At 41.4% G+C, this 15,021-nt stretch overlaps 1 protein-coding gene and 1 long non-coding RNA gene across 5 annotated transcripts in view; one reads left to right on the top strand and one right to left on the bottom strand.

Annotated features, from left to right (window-relative positions):
• CNTN5 (contactin 5) overlaps nucleotides 1-15,021 on the top strand; it is a 1,441,523-nt gene that overhangs the window by 996,498 nt on the left and 430,004 nt on the right. The window lies entirely within an intron of this gene.
• LOC130358369 (uncharacterized) overlaps nucleotides 2,407-15,021 on the bottom strand; it is a 55,991-nt gene continuing 43,376 nt past the window's right edge. Inside the window, exon 3 of the long non-coding RNA XR_008889493.1 lies at nucleotides 2,407-2,739. This is a non-coding gene — a long non-coding RNA (uncharacterized LOC130358369). The remainder of the gene's footprint in view (nucleotides 2,740-15,021) is intronic.

Consider the following 15,021-nt stretch of genomic DNA (forward strand, 5'->3'; position numbering starts at 1 on the left):
GAGTTGGACCCCACTTTTATGGTTGTAACAGCCCCCATTTTTCCAAGAAGACTTACGTGTGATTTTGGATTGCCTCTGTGTCAAATTTTTGCCCATTTGACCCATTAGTCAGGTCAGACATTGGTTTTGGAAGAGAAGGTTTATGTCAGGGACCGACCAGGGGACAGGGAGAGTGAGTTCTAAATTGACCCTAAAACCGCTCTTCCTTCCTACTTGCCCATCCACCCTAAACGGTGGATCGACAACTAGCCGCCAGTTCCTCCCTGAACTAAAGTGCAGGGGCCTAATAAAAACACATACCAATAAATAGTCGGTCACAAACCAGAAACATAACAGGAACATAGAACTCTATAATATAAAGTTCAGAGGACACAGATCAGAGAGTTAGTACAGAGGACACTATATCAGCGGACATAAACAGAGGATGCAGTGGTCGTAAACAGAGGACCCTATAGATAAGCGGTCATGAACAGAACTCCAAAGATCTTAATAAAGAACTAACAAACATATAGGCCCAGATTTATAAAACTGTGTGAGAGAAAAAATTGAGTGATTTTCCCACAACAACCAATCACAGCTCAGCTTTCACTTTTCCTCAGCCGGTTAGCTGAGCTGTGATTGGTTGTTGTGGGAAAATCACTCTATTTTTTCTCTCACACAGTTTAATAAATCTTCCCCATAGAGTTCAAAACACCAGACAGGAAAATGGATGAGTATGCACATACTCCAGGAACAAAACAGGAATAAGCTGAATCCCCAGGTATCAGGGATGCCTAGATACACAAGATATATTTATAGAACACTGTTCACACTGAAAACCAGGGAGTAATAATCGCAATCCCTTCAGAACACCTCCAGTAGATGCAGGAATAACAATACCCTCTGATTTCCCATGGAAAGGTAACAGGGATGCCTAAATACACAGGATATAATATAGAACACTGTTCACACTGAACACAAGACAGGAATAGCAATCCTTCCGAACACCTCCAGTAGACACGGAGTCCCCATGGAGCAGTAACAGGGATGCAACATAGGACACTGTTCACACTGGACAAACAAACATGACACTCCACTCCACTAACGAAGTAGCCATAAATAATAAATCCAAATAGACTACTGGCAAGCGGCACACTCCACAGTGTGTTCAGAAGCTGACCCAGTAGGAAAAACAGAAATATAAAACCCAGAACTTCATACAAACGGATACAAGAGAAAACACAGTGTGAACAGACACATAGCAGAAAGGATATGCAAATCCTACAACCGACTAAAACACAGATTAAAATCTACTATAAGTATGCCACATAACATTGGTTAAAACCAGAAAATACAAAGTGCATGCTAAAACAGAAATAGTAGATTAAAAGCTCAAACAAAGAGTGTTTCACCAAGAGCTCCATGCAGCATGTCCAGCATCTTAGACACATCCAAGGAGCTATTGGCTAGCAAGTCAAAGACATAAAACTGTTCACACACAAGCAAATCCAATTGCTTTGTGTGAACACGGACATGACAGTTTGGCTTGAAGTTGGCATTCTAGTTCATCCCAAAGATGTTGGATAGGTTAAGGTCAGGACTGTATGGAGGCTGGCAGAATCACAATGTCTAAAGTATGTGCGGGGCTCGGGGGACTTATCGGAACAACCCCAGCACGATTGCTGGGTCAAATGAGTCAAGATGGCAGCCATAACTCCACTCCTGTTCTATGGCAGGCTCCGGCCTTCTAGCAGATCATACAAGTAGATCGCTGATATAATTGATCAGTGCTGTGTCTATACAGTTATAGCAATCAATAGGTTTTTATGAATAGTCCCTTTTGGGAAATGAAAACTTAAAATAAATAAACAATTGTTCACATAAAAAACAAGCTCTCGTGGGACTTAGGATAGAGAAATAAAAGTTATGTCTGAGTGTCTGAGGAGAATAAAGGAAAACACACAAATTAAAATGGGCCGTGACATTCGTCCCGCCCCCTCTCATAGACTTGCATTAAGGGGGTGGGGCTTGATGTCATGAGGGGGCAGGTCGTGATGTCACGAGCTCCCAGCGCCAGCTCCAGTGTTCAGAACTGTTTGTTCCAAACACTGAGCAGTGGGAGTACCCCTTTAAGGGGTTAATAAAGTACATCTTGGGACCACAAAATGACAGGGCAGTTTTATGTGCCAATTTTTTTCTCCTGGCCAAACGTTCAAACCTGGCCTGAGTAGGATAATATCACCAGAAACTAGCTAAAGACGAATATAAATGAACCAAGTAAATAACTATAAGTAAATATATTAAACAAAAGAAAATAAAGTAAAAGCTGTAGATTAGAATCAACACCTCTGACTGCAATGTGATGCACTTGTACAGTGATAATGGGTCATCTTTAATAAAAACATTATTTGATTGTATGGTTTTATTTTAAGATTGAACAGCAAGCACAGGTGACATTTCAGCTCTTTTCTGATTCTACACTTTACCAGTAATTGATCCGGTCATCTGGTTTTCCCGCTTTGCCTGTTGGCTCTTAGCTGTGACTTCCCATTGATCTAGCTCCATATGTGAGCACTATATCCACTGTCATGTCCCATATAAGTCAGGGGCTCAGCATCACGTCCAGTGGTAGAACACGCAGCAGCTGCTAGACTCCAACATGCTTCAGTCGCTCGTTGGCCTCGCAGTGATGCCGGTTTGATCATGGATTTGGCTTCTATTCCACATCATGTTCGCCGGTTGCTACGAGGGATTTTCCAGCTGTGCAAGTTTTGGAAACGAAGTGCAAGTGATTAGACTATAAAACGGCAGCGCATTAGCATAAGGAGAAGTAAATGATGGTGCTTTGAAGTAAAAATGGTACAAAACGCGATCACGATTCCGGAAATTCAATCATATTTTACCTTTAGCGCAGATGCATCATGTTTTATGTTTGTACACGAAGCTGGATATAGCTAGCGAATGGCCATTTAGTGACGCCATTTACAATAGGGCCTTACATAAGACAACTGGTGGGTATCAGGGCAGCAGCAGGCGGCCATGATTGAAGGTAGGCAAAGTCTGTATGTTAGATTAGTTTTTAGGGGCTTCTCTGGGTCATTGCACTTTGTGAGGTCTCCATGGATGCCAAAAATCTGTTTACTGCTCGCCTATATCTAATGTCCAGATTTTAAATTGTTTGGTTGACATATGGCATAGTGTACAAAGCAAGAAACACAGGACAACACTCAATAGAAAAAACAAAAACACTGTAAATGCCATAACAATGCAATGACTTTACTCACAAGCCACATAACCACAAACAAGTTTTAGTCTAATGACTTTACATCAGGCATATAAATTTAGAAGACAACTAGAACACTAAAGCCCAAAAACAAAAAAAAGCCAGAAAAAAAATGCAATATGCTTTTAGAATTGTTATTTACTGTTCTGGCGTTTTTTTCCCCCAAATCTTCAACAGAAATCCTTAAGTCACATGATGAAAGAATGACATGACTTGTAATGAAAGGAACGCAGGAGATAAAACACCAAAGAAAAATGCCTATACTAATCCACACTATTTTTTTTGTTGAAAAAATAAAAGCCACAAAAACTGTATCTTGCAAGTAAAAACATAAATAAAAATAAAAATCCTTTTTTTGTTTTTTGCGGTAAAAAAAAAAAAAAATCCCAAAAAAAGTTGAGTTTAATCCTTGCCTTAAGGGTAAAGGAAATAAAGAAATGCTAATTAAATAATACAAAAATAATAATAATCTCCCTCCGACTCCCATATAACATCTGGTTGCATTTATGGTATGGTATGGTTCGGTATGGTATGGGGTTTTGGGGTTTTATTTTTTTTTTTATTTTTTTTTTATAGCTGCATAAATAAAAACAGCAGTACAGATAAAAAAATTATAAAAAAAAAAAAGTTTCACATTTGGACTTGACGCTTGTATAAGATAACATTTACAGTATATATTGAAACTAAAACAGGTATATACACATAATGGGTGAGATTTATCAAAACGTGTCCAGAGAAGAAGTTGATCAGTTGCCCATAGCAACCAATCAGATTTCTTCTTTCTTTTTTTGAAAAGTCCTCTGAAAAATGAAAGAAGCCATCTGATTGGTTGCTATGGGCAACTGATAAACTTTTCCTCTGGACGGGTTTTGATAAATCTCCCCCATTATCGGGTGCTTCTTGTTTGAATGTTCTGATCAGTGCTATCACACTATGCCAGTGTTTCCCAACCAGGGTGTCTCCAGTGGTTACAAAACTACAACTCTCAGCATGCCCGGACAGGCTTTGGCTATCTGGGCATGCTGAGAGTTGTAGTTTTGCAACAACTGGAGGCACCCTGGTTGAAAAATCCGGCTCTATGTGATGCACATTCTCCTGACGTTGGGCTATGACCGGTCTCCCACCATATGGCTCTTCTCACAAGGTCGTAACTAAATCCATTGCGGACAAGGAAACTTATTGAATCACAGCAAAAGGAGGTATTGTGTGACCTACTATTGTGAAAGAGACGGTATTATTTATTTGCCATGTGGTTACAGTGTTTATTGTTTGTAAATATACAACTGCTTTGCTTATAATAGATAGATATGAGATAGATAGATAGATAGATAGATAGATAGATATGAGAGAGATAGATATGAGATAGATATGAGATAGATATGAGATAGATAGATATGAGATAGATAGATAGATAAATAGATATGAGATAGATAGATAGATAGATAGATATGAGATAGATAGATAGATATGAGATAGATAGATATGAGATAGATATGAGATAGATAGATAAATAGATATGAGATAGATATGAGATAGATAAATAGATATGAGATAGATAGATAGATATAGATATGTGATAGATAGATAGATAGATAGATTGTTGTGTAAATGATATCACTTGCAGTACCACTTTTAACCTCACCATGCGCTGTTGAACAGACCCCGAGCAAGAAAGTACAAAAAATCCCATTTATTTAGTCAGAAACAAGTAAGATATCATTTAGGCTAAGTTTCCACTTGTTTTTTTTTTCTGGCAGTTTTTGAGCCAAAGTCAGAAGTGGATCCATAAGGGAGGAGAAGTGTAAGTCCTTCCTTTATATGTCCTATTCCTTTTGAATACACTTCTGGCTTTGGCTCAAAAACTGCAGTGGCAGATATCCAAAAACTGCCAGAAAAAAACCAAGTGGAAACTTAGCCTTACTAAGAGTGTCAGGTTTTTACTAGTGGGAAATCTTATTTCAGACTTGCAGGATTCCGCTCTATTTACTATTGGGATCACAGGTTTATAAGTCGGGAACATTTTCTGACCAGCTTTTTCTAAGTGGAAATTTCCAGCCATTTATCTGAAGGATTTTCTGTGAATTCAATAGTAAATAGGTCGCATTTTGGGGCCACCCATGCCCACTTTGCGACAGACCATGCCCCTTTTTTGGTTTTTCACAGTGCAATGTCGAGTTTGTCAGATTTTCCTGGTGCACACTGTCACATACACTCTGTGCCAAAATAACCCGCTTAGTAAATGAGGCCCATTATCTAAAAATAAGTGCCACCCAGTAAAATAAATATATAAAGTAGTACAGTGACCCCTCGACCTACGATGGCCCCGACATACGATAATTTCAACATGCGATGGCCTCTCAGAGGCCATCGCATGTTGAAGACAGCATCAACATTAGAGATGAGCGAATTTACAGTAAATTCGATTCGTCATGAACTTCTCGGCTCGGCAGTTGATGACTTATCCTGCATAAATTAGTTCAGCTTTCAGGTGCTCCAGTGGGCTGGAAAAGGTGGATACAGTCCTAGGAAAGAGTCTCCTAGGACTGTATCCACCTTTTCCAGCCCACAGGAGCACCTGAAAGCTGAACTCATTTATGCAGGATAAGTCATCAACTGCCGAGCCGAGAAGTTTGTGACGAATCGAATTTACTGTAAATTCGCTCATCTCTAATCAACATATGATGCTTTTGTATGTCGGGGCCATCGCATAAATGGCTATCCGGCAGCGCAGACTGCTTCAGCTGCCACCGGATAGCCGTTTACGGTACCCCGTGTGGTTCGCTGACGATCACTTACCCGTCCTCGGGGCTCCGGCGCATCCTCTTCGGGATCCCCTGCATCGTCGGCGCTCTCCGTCGATGTCATAACGTCGCTGCGCACGCCGTCCCGTCATCCAATAGGAGCGGAATGCGTAGATACGTGACGGCGATGACGGAAAGCGAGGATGCCGGGGAAGCAGAGGCCTTACCGGAGCGTCGGGGCCACCTCGGGGACGCGGTGACAGCGATGGACGGTGGGGGACAGGTGAGTACAACTTCCTATACCAGTGGTCTTCAACCTGTGGACCTCCAGATGTTGCAAAACTAGAACACCCAACGGCTGTCCGGGCATGCTGGGTGTTGTAGTTTTGCAACATATGGAGGTCCGCAGGTTGTAGACCACTGTCCTATACTTTACATTGCACGGATCCCTCAACATGCAACGGTTTCAACAAACGATGGTCCATTTGGATCGGATTACCATCGTATGTTGAGGGACCACTGTACTTATCTTCTGAACTTAAGACACCCCCCCCCCCCCTTTACTAACTGCAAATGAAGCTCTCCTGGGAGTTGTAGTTCTTCACCAGCTGGAGGCACCCTTATTGGGGAACCACTATTCTAGAACAGCTCAGTGACAGATACTCAGTTTCTTCTATATCTGCGGATAGATAACAAAGTGAACCTTTCACTTCCCAACCGATGATTCCACCCAAGAACCCATCATTTCAGCCTCTTCATGTGACAACTTTCTCATTTATATAGATTTTTCACTTAATAGCGAGAACACAGGAGACTAACTTTCTAAATATCACATACATTTTCCTTTTTTTTTGTCACGGGGGGAATGACATTTGAAATGGAATGTTGTGCACTGGCAGAAATGCATGGATAGACAGAGTACACACCGATGAGTATTTTATCAGCCGCCTGCCAGACCGAGAATAAACCGGCGCTGAAAGCAACAGATAATATTAATAATGCAGCGCGCTGATTCCTCCATCGCGAACACCTACGGCTTCGCATTGCATTCCTCGCTGTAATACGTGTGCCTTTTCCATTAGAGTACATTTGTATTGTTCTGATTTATTCTAAGAGAAAGCTATCAAACAGGCGTTAACTGCAATGGAAATAGGAGCTAAGTGGTTATTCACCATCCGCTATAAAGTCGGCTCCACGCTGTAGGTATGAATAGTATTAATATTCAATATTGTATTTAAAAAAAAAAAATGGTAACAGATAAAGTTTTTTTCGGTTCATTATGTGAGAAAACTGCGCCGGATAGCAGTAGAAATGTATTATGGCAGTAGAAATGTATTATGTATGTGCGCTGGATAGGTGTGGTAACTACATGATGTGGCCTCTGCCCCTAGTGGACTAATTAGATATTGCAAGTCATCAAAGACTAGAAGGACCCATTTATTGGGCAGCATATAGCCGATGCATACTACCGTATTTTTCGCCCTATAGGACGCACCGGCATATGACGCACCCTATTTTAAAGGTGCAAAATCTAGAAAAAAAAAGATTCTGCACCCAACAGTGATCTTCAACCTGCGGACCTCCAGATGTTGCAAAACTACAACTCCCAGCATGCCCGGACAGCCGTTGGCTGTCCGGGCATGCTGGGAGTTGTAGTTTTGCAACATCTGGAGGTCCGCAGGTTGAAGACCACTGGATAGGAGGTAGTACTCACCTGTCCCCGCCGCTCCGGACCCGTCACCGCTGCCCTGGATGTCGCTCCATCGCTGTCACCGAGTCCCCGTGGTGTCCCCAACGCCCCGGACGTCTTCTTCCACGGGATCCACGCTCTCCGTCGCCGTCATCACGTCGCTATGCACGCCGCTCCTATTGGATGACAGGACGGCGTGCGCGACGACGTGATGACTTCGAAGGAGAGCGCCGGCCATGCAGGGGATCCCGGCACAGAGCAGACACCGAGGAGGTAGGTAAGGTCCCTCCCGGTGTCCTGTAAGCTGTTCGGGATGCCACAATTTCACCCGAACCCGAACAGCCCGACTGAACAGCCGGGTTAGTGTCACTTTTGCTTCAGACGCGGCGGTCAGCTTTGATCGCCGCGTCTGAAGGGTTAATTCAGGGCATCACCGCGATCGGTGATGTCCTGTATTAGCCGCGGGTCCCGGCCGTTGATGGCCACAGGCATTCGCCGTATAAGATGCACCAACTTTTCCCCTCCAGTTTTGGGGAAGAAAAAGTGCGTCTTATATGGCAAAAAATACAGTACTTTATATCTTGATTTCCATAGAATCAGAGAATTATTCGGACATAAACGTGCGAGTTCATGCAGATAGGTACCTTATATTTCCACAGGGTCAATGGTGTGAAGTCCAAATAGTTTCATGGGCACCACAGATAACCCGACATATATATCTTGTGCCCCTTAATATTCATATTATAGCAGTATTGTATAGCCTGTCATTGGCCCCTTAAAGGGGTAGACGGGTTTAGGAAAATTAAGCCCCAATCAAAAGGATCGTGCATGGAGCAGGGTTCGGCACGCCCCCTCCATAGATCTCGATAGGAGATCTGGAAATAAGCAGTTTGGCTCTCCCATATAGATTGATGGAGTGCGTGTGTCGACCCCCGCCCTGTGCATGGTTAGAGCCGAAGTGCCATGCAGGAGATCGCAGGGGGTCCCATCGGCCAAACTACCCTATTAATGACATGAATTATTTTTCAGTTTTCATTTTTTCCTCCTCGCCTTATTATATCCCTCTTTCAATTTTCTATCTGCAGGGTAATATGGGGGCTTGTTTTATGTGGGATAAATTATACTGTGAAATGGCATCAATCATTTCATCACAAAATCTAGAAAAGTATTTGTAGGGAAAAATAAAAAATAAATTCAATTTTGCAACTTTGGGGCGGGGGGGATTTTTGTCTCTATACAGTGCACTCTAAGGTACAAGGGACAAGTTATCTTTATTCAGTTGGTGAATGCGATTTCAAGGATACCCTTTGGTGTAATTTATATTTTGATGGGATTATTTTTTCCTTTTTATTTATTTTTTATTTATTTATTTTATTTTTTATTTTTTTTAAAGTAACGAAATATGCAATCCTGAACTTTTTTACTTTAACATTATTCACCATGCGGCTAAGTTAACACTATACTATAGTATTGTGCACCATGTTATTTACAAAGCAAGAAAAACAGTGATTTTCAAAGGTGTCCATAACCCGTCAGTCGTACCTGTCATTTCAAGTGACTTTTCAGAATTAGCTGCACATGGGGAGCAGCACTATTTTTAGCCATTATATAACTCGTATATGGTATTTTTTCTGCAGATTTCTGCTCTGCAGGCTTCATCTATAATTTGCAGTTCTCCCAGAGCTGGTGGGCAGAGCTCCCTGCTCCCCCCTCCATAGACTTGTATTGGTTGTCTTGCAGAAACAGGACAAAGCTGACCTGATTTCAGAGAAGAAGATTTGAGCAGCAGGAGGGAAGTTTGATAACAGAAGAAAGAAGCATTTTGTGTAATAAGATATATTATAAAGTACTTCAGCCATGAATGGTCCATGGTCACTAAACTTTACTTTCCACTCAGACACAAAAACTTTAGTACAACTTATCCCATTGACAGTAAGTTCAGATAATAGTTTCCTCACAGATACAAAGTCACAGCTTCAATTCATTCTAGAAGAAAGGCCCTAAAAGAATAAATTCCCTGCAGAATAAGTATTTGTTCTCTGAAATAAAGCCCACTCCATAGAAATGCATTGCTTCAGATATTGTATTTACCCTATAGACAGCATTGTACCTGCCATTCTAAGTTCTAGACACAGGCATTCAGCACAAATAGAATGACAAACTTTTTCCAATGGACATTACTTCATATAACAATGCTTTAAACATGAAATTATTTTTTGTTAAATGGGCCCTGTAAGAAAACTTTTATATGTTGTACATCTTGGCAAAAGGTTAACCTTTCTAATACACTTCATAAGAAAATGTTATTTATTCTTGGCTTCTAAAAACACCCCTTACCATCCAGAAGACAATCCTGTCTGGCTGCTGTATCATCTTTGTCCACAGGCATGAACAAAGTCCAGTAAGTGAGGGTGGGACTAGCACTGATCTGTGCTCACCTCTGTCCTATGAGACTGCAGCATAAAAACAGAGAGGAGGGGGTTACAGAGCAGCCTGGAGAGATTGGATGAAAAGACACAGCACAGCAGACTCAGGGAGGAAGACGAGTCATGGAAAGGGAGGACACATCCACTCCCCCCCCCCCTTTAAAAGCACAGAAGGACAAACAAATTAAGAAACAGATAGAAAGTATTTGTAAGAAAAATATAGGTACTAGACACATAAATATATATATAGCCGTCACACCCCCTTCCATAGACTTGCATTGAGGGGGCGGGGCATGACCTCATGAGGAGGCGGGGTTATGATGTCAAGAGCTCCCGGTGCCAGCTCCAGCATTCAAAACAGTTTGTTCCAAACACTCAGCAGCGGAGTACCCCTTTAATAGCCAAATCTTCCCGAAACAAATGTTAGGCTTGCTGATCTCTACCCATGATATACAGTATAACAGTTCTGAATGTTTTCTTAGATCTCTTCACTGTCCCGCTTCTCTGTTATTTCTTCTGATAACTGAGAACAGGGTGTCTCCCCATTACCCCGTCAGAGGGGGTGTGCTTGCAAGCAGTCTGATACCTTCAACATTATTCTAATTCTTACCACAAATATAAAGGATAACTTTATTTTAATCCATCCATCTACAGCCATTTTCAGTCTTTCCTCTAAAAAAAACATTTGACATAAAATCTTTTATACGCTTCCCGTTTCATAAATTGTTCTTCTGTGGATTTTGCGTTGACTTTTCCTCTTTGTTATCAAGTGCCATTTTTGGACATTACAACAATATCTGTGAATTATTTGCATAACTTTGCATGCATTATGTATGCCAGATTTCAGCTCAAACAAAATTTTCAATCGGCGGAGCTTCGGTGGAATACAAATTATTTCTTTATCATTATAACAACAGCAATCGGTAAAAGAGTCTTATCCTCTCATAGCAATGCACATAAATTACCATGAAGCCCCTCACCATCAACTGAACAATGAGCCATAGCCCACAATTAATTCTCTTTATTCCTTGGTGGGTGTAAAATTGTACGTTATGCAACAAGCTGGATGGACCGTTTTTCAATTCTATGGAAAACTATAGATTATGACATTTTTCCTGCTAAGTATATATTAACCCCTTAAGGACTCAGGGTTTTTCCATTTTTGCACTTTCGTTTTTTCCTCCTTACCTTTTAAAAATCATAACCCTTTCAATTTTCCACCTAAAAATCCATATTATGGCTTATTTTTTGCGTCGCCAATTCTACTTTGCAGTGACATTAGTCATTTTACCCAAAAATGCACGGCGAAACGGAAAAAAAAATCATTGTGCGACAAAATCGAAAAAAAAAACGCCATTTTGTAACTTTTGGGGGCTTCCGTTTCTACGCAGTGCATATTTCGGTAAAAATTACACCTTATCATTATTCTGTAGGTCCATACGGTTAAAATGATACCCTACTTATATAGGTTTGATTTTGTCGCACTTCTGGAAAAAATCATAACTACATGCAGGAAAATGTATACGTTTAAAAATGTCATTTTCTGACCCCTATAACTTTTTTATTTTTCCACGTATGGGGTAATATGAGGACTCCTTTTTTGCGCCGTGATCTGAAGTTTTTATTGGTATGATGTTTGTTTTGATCGGACTTTTTCATCACTTTTTATTCATTTTTTAATGGTATAAAAAGTGACCAAAATACGCGTTTTTGGACTTTGGAATTTTTTTGCGCGTACGCCATTGACCGTACGGCTTAATTAATGATATATTTTTATAGTTCGGACATTTACGCACGCGGCGATACCACATATGTTTATTTTTTATTTTTTTTACACTGTTTTATTTTTTTTATGGGAAAAGGGGGGTGATTCAAACTTTTATTAGGGAAGGGGTTAAATGACCTTTATTAACACTTTTTTTTTACATTTTTTTTGCAGTGTTATAGGTCCCATAGGGACCTATAACACTGCACACACTGATCTCCTATGCTGATCACTGGCGTGCATTAACACGCCTGTGATCAGTATTATCGGCGTTTGACTGCTCCTGCCTGGATCTCAGGCACGGAGCAGTCATTCGTCGATCGGACACCGGGGAGGCAGGTAAGAGCCCTCCCGGTGTCCGATCAGCTGTTCGGGACGCCGCAATTTCACCGCGGCGGTCCCGAACAGCCCGACTGAGCAGCCGGGTCACTTTCACTTTCACTTTAGAAGCGGCGGTCCGCTTCTAAAGGGTTAATACCGCACATCGCCGCGATCGGCGATGTGTGGTATTAGCCGCGGGTCCCGGCCGTTGATTAGCGCCGGGACCGACGCGATATGATGCGGGATCGCGGCGCGATCCCGCTTCATATCGCGGGAGCCGCCGCAGGACGTAAATATACGTCCTGCGTCGTTAAGGGGTTAAAGGGGTACTCCCGTGGAAAACTTTTTTTTTTTTCAAATCAACTGGTGCCAGAAAGTTAAACAGATTTGTAAATCACTTCTATAAAAAAATCTTAATCCTTCCAGTACTTTTTAGGGGCAGCATACCAAAGAGAAATTCAAAAAAGAAATGCATTTCCTCTGATGTCATGACCACAGTGCTCTCTGCTGACCTCTGCTGTCCATTTTAGGAACTGTCCAGAGCAGGAGAAAATCCCCATAGCAAACATATGCTGCTCTGGACAGTTCCTAAAATGGACAGCAGAGGTCAGCAGAGAGCACTGTGGTCATGACATCAGAGGAAAAGCATTTCTTTTTTGGATTTCTCTTTAGTATACAGCCCCTAAAAAGTACTGGAAGGATTAAGATTTTTTAATAGAAGTGATTTACAAATCGGTTTAACTTTCTGGCACCAGTTGATTTGAAAAAAAAAAAAAAAAGTTTTCCACAGTAATACACACCTAAATTTTGCACGGTGCAGTCACAGATTCTGTCATATTTTACAGAAAAAGTAGCACAGTGTACACTATAAAAACTTACAGGGGGAACATTTTTTTGCGAATGCTTGGAGCGGGCGGCAGGGGTCGTGGCGTCACTATCACACCCCTCGTGATGTCACACCACGCCCCCTCAATGCAATTCTATGGGAGGGGGCGTGGTGAATGCCATGCCCCCTCCCATAGACTTGCATTGAGGGGACGTGGTATGACATCACAAGGGGCATCACCGTGACATCACGACCCCCACCGAAAAACGAACGAGGGGTGCTGCACAGAGATTGTTGGGGCCCCAGCGGCAGGCCCCCCACAATCAGACATCTTATCCCCTATCCTGTGTCTAGGGGATAAGAAGTCTAGGGGCGGAGTGCCCCTTTAAGGACTCAGGGTTTTTCTGTTTTTGCACTTTCGTTTTTTCCTCCTTACCTTTTAAAAATCATAACCCTTTCAATTTTTCACTTAAAATTCCATATTATGGCTTATGTTTTGCGCCACCAATTTTACTTTGCAGTGACATTAGTCATTTTACCAAAACATCCCTGGCGAAACGGAAAAAAAAATCATTGTGCGACAAAATTTAAGAAAAAATGCCATTTTGTAAATTGTGGGGGCTTCCGTTTCTACACAGTGCATTTTTCGGTAAAAATTACACCTTCTCTTTATTCTGTAGGTCCATACAATTAAATTGATACCTTACTTATATAGGTTTGATTTTGTCTTACCTGTGGAAAAAATCATAACTACATGAAGGAAAATGAATAGGTTTAACCCCTTAAGGACGCAGGACGTAAATGTACGTCCTGGTGCGGTGGTACTTAACGCACCAGGACGTACATTTACGTCCTAAGCATAACCGCGGGCATCGGAGCGATGCCCGTGTCATGCGCGGCTGATCCCAGCTGCTGATCGCAGCCAGGGACCCGCCGGCAATGGCCGACGCCCGCGATCTCACGGGCGTCCGCCATTAACCCCTCAGGTGCCGGGATCAATACAGATCCCGGCATCTGCGGCAGTGCGCGATTTGAATGAATGATCGGATCGCCCGCAGCGCTGCTGCGGGGATCCGATCATTCATAACGCCGCACGGAGGTCCCCTCTCCTTCCTCCGTGCGGCTCCCGGCGTCTCCTGCTCTGGTCTGTGATCGAGCAGACCAGAGCAGAAGATGACCGAAAACACTGATCTGTTCTATGTCCTATACATAGAACAGATAAGTATTAGCAATCATGGTATTGCTATGAATAGTCCCCTATGGGGACTATTCAAGTGTAAAAAAAATGTAAAAAAATGTAAAAGTAAAAGTAAAAAAAAAGTGAAAAATCCCCTCCCCCAATAAAAAAGTAAAACGTCCGTTTTTTCCTATTTTACCCACAAAAAGCGTAAAAAAAAATTTTTATAGACATATTTGGTATTGCCGAGTGCGTAAATGTCCGAACTATTAAAATAAAATGTTAATGATCCCGTACGGTGAACGGCGTGAACGAAAAAAAAAAAAAAGTCCAAAATTCCTACTTTTTGAATACATAAAAAATGTATTAAAAGTTTTTTATATGCAAATGTGGTATAAAAAAAAGTACAGATCATGGCGCAAAAAATGAGCCCCCATACCGCCGCTTATACGGAAAAATAAAAAAGTTATAAGTCATCAAAATAAAGGGATTATAAACGTACTAATTTGGTTAAAAAGTTTGTGATTTTTTTTAAGCGCAACAATAATAGAACAGTATGTAATAATAGGTATCATTTTAATCGTATTGACCCTCAGAATAAAGAACACATGTCATTTTTACCATAAATTGTACGGCGTGAAAACGAAACCTTCCAAAATTAGCAAAATTGCGTTTTTCGTTTTAATTTCCCCACAAAAATAGTGTTTTTTGGTTGCGCCAAACATTTTATGATATAATGAGTTATGTCATTACAAAGGACAACTGGTCGCGCAAAAAACAAGCCCTCATACTAGTCTGTGGATGAAAATATAA

The sequence above is a fragment of the Hyla sarda genome, chromosome 2 (genome assembly GCF_029499605.1).
Source record: "Hyla sarda isolate aHylSar1 chromosome 2, aHylSar1.hap1, whole genome shotgun sequence".
Classification (NCBI taxonomy): Eukaryota; Metazoa; Chordata; class Amphibia; order Anura; family Hylidae; genus Hyla; species Hyla sarda.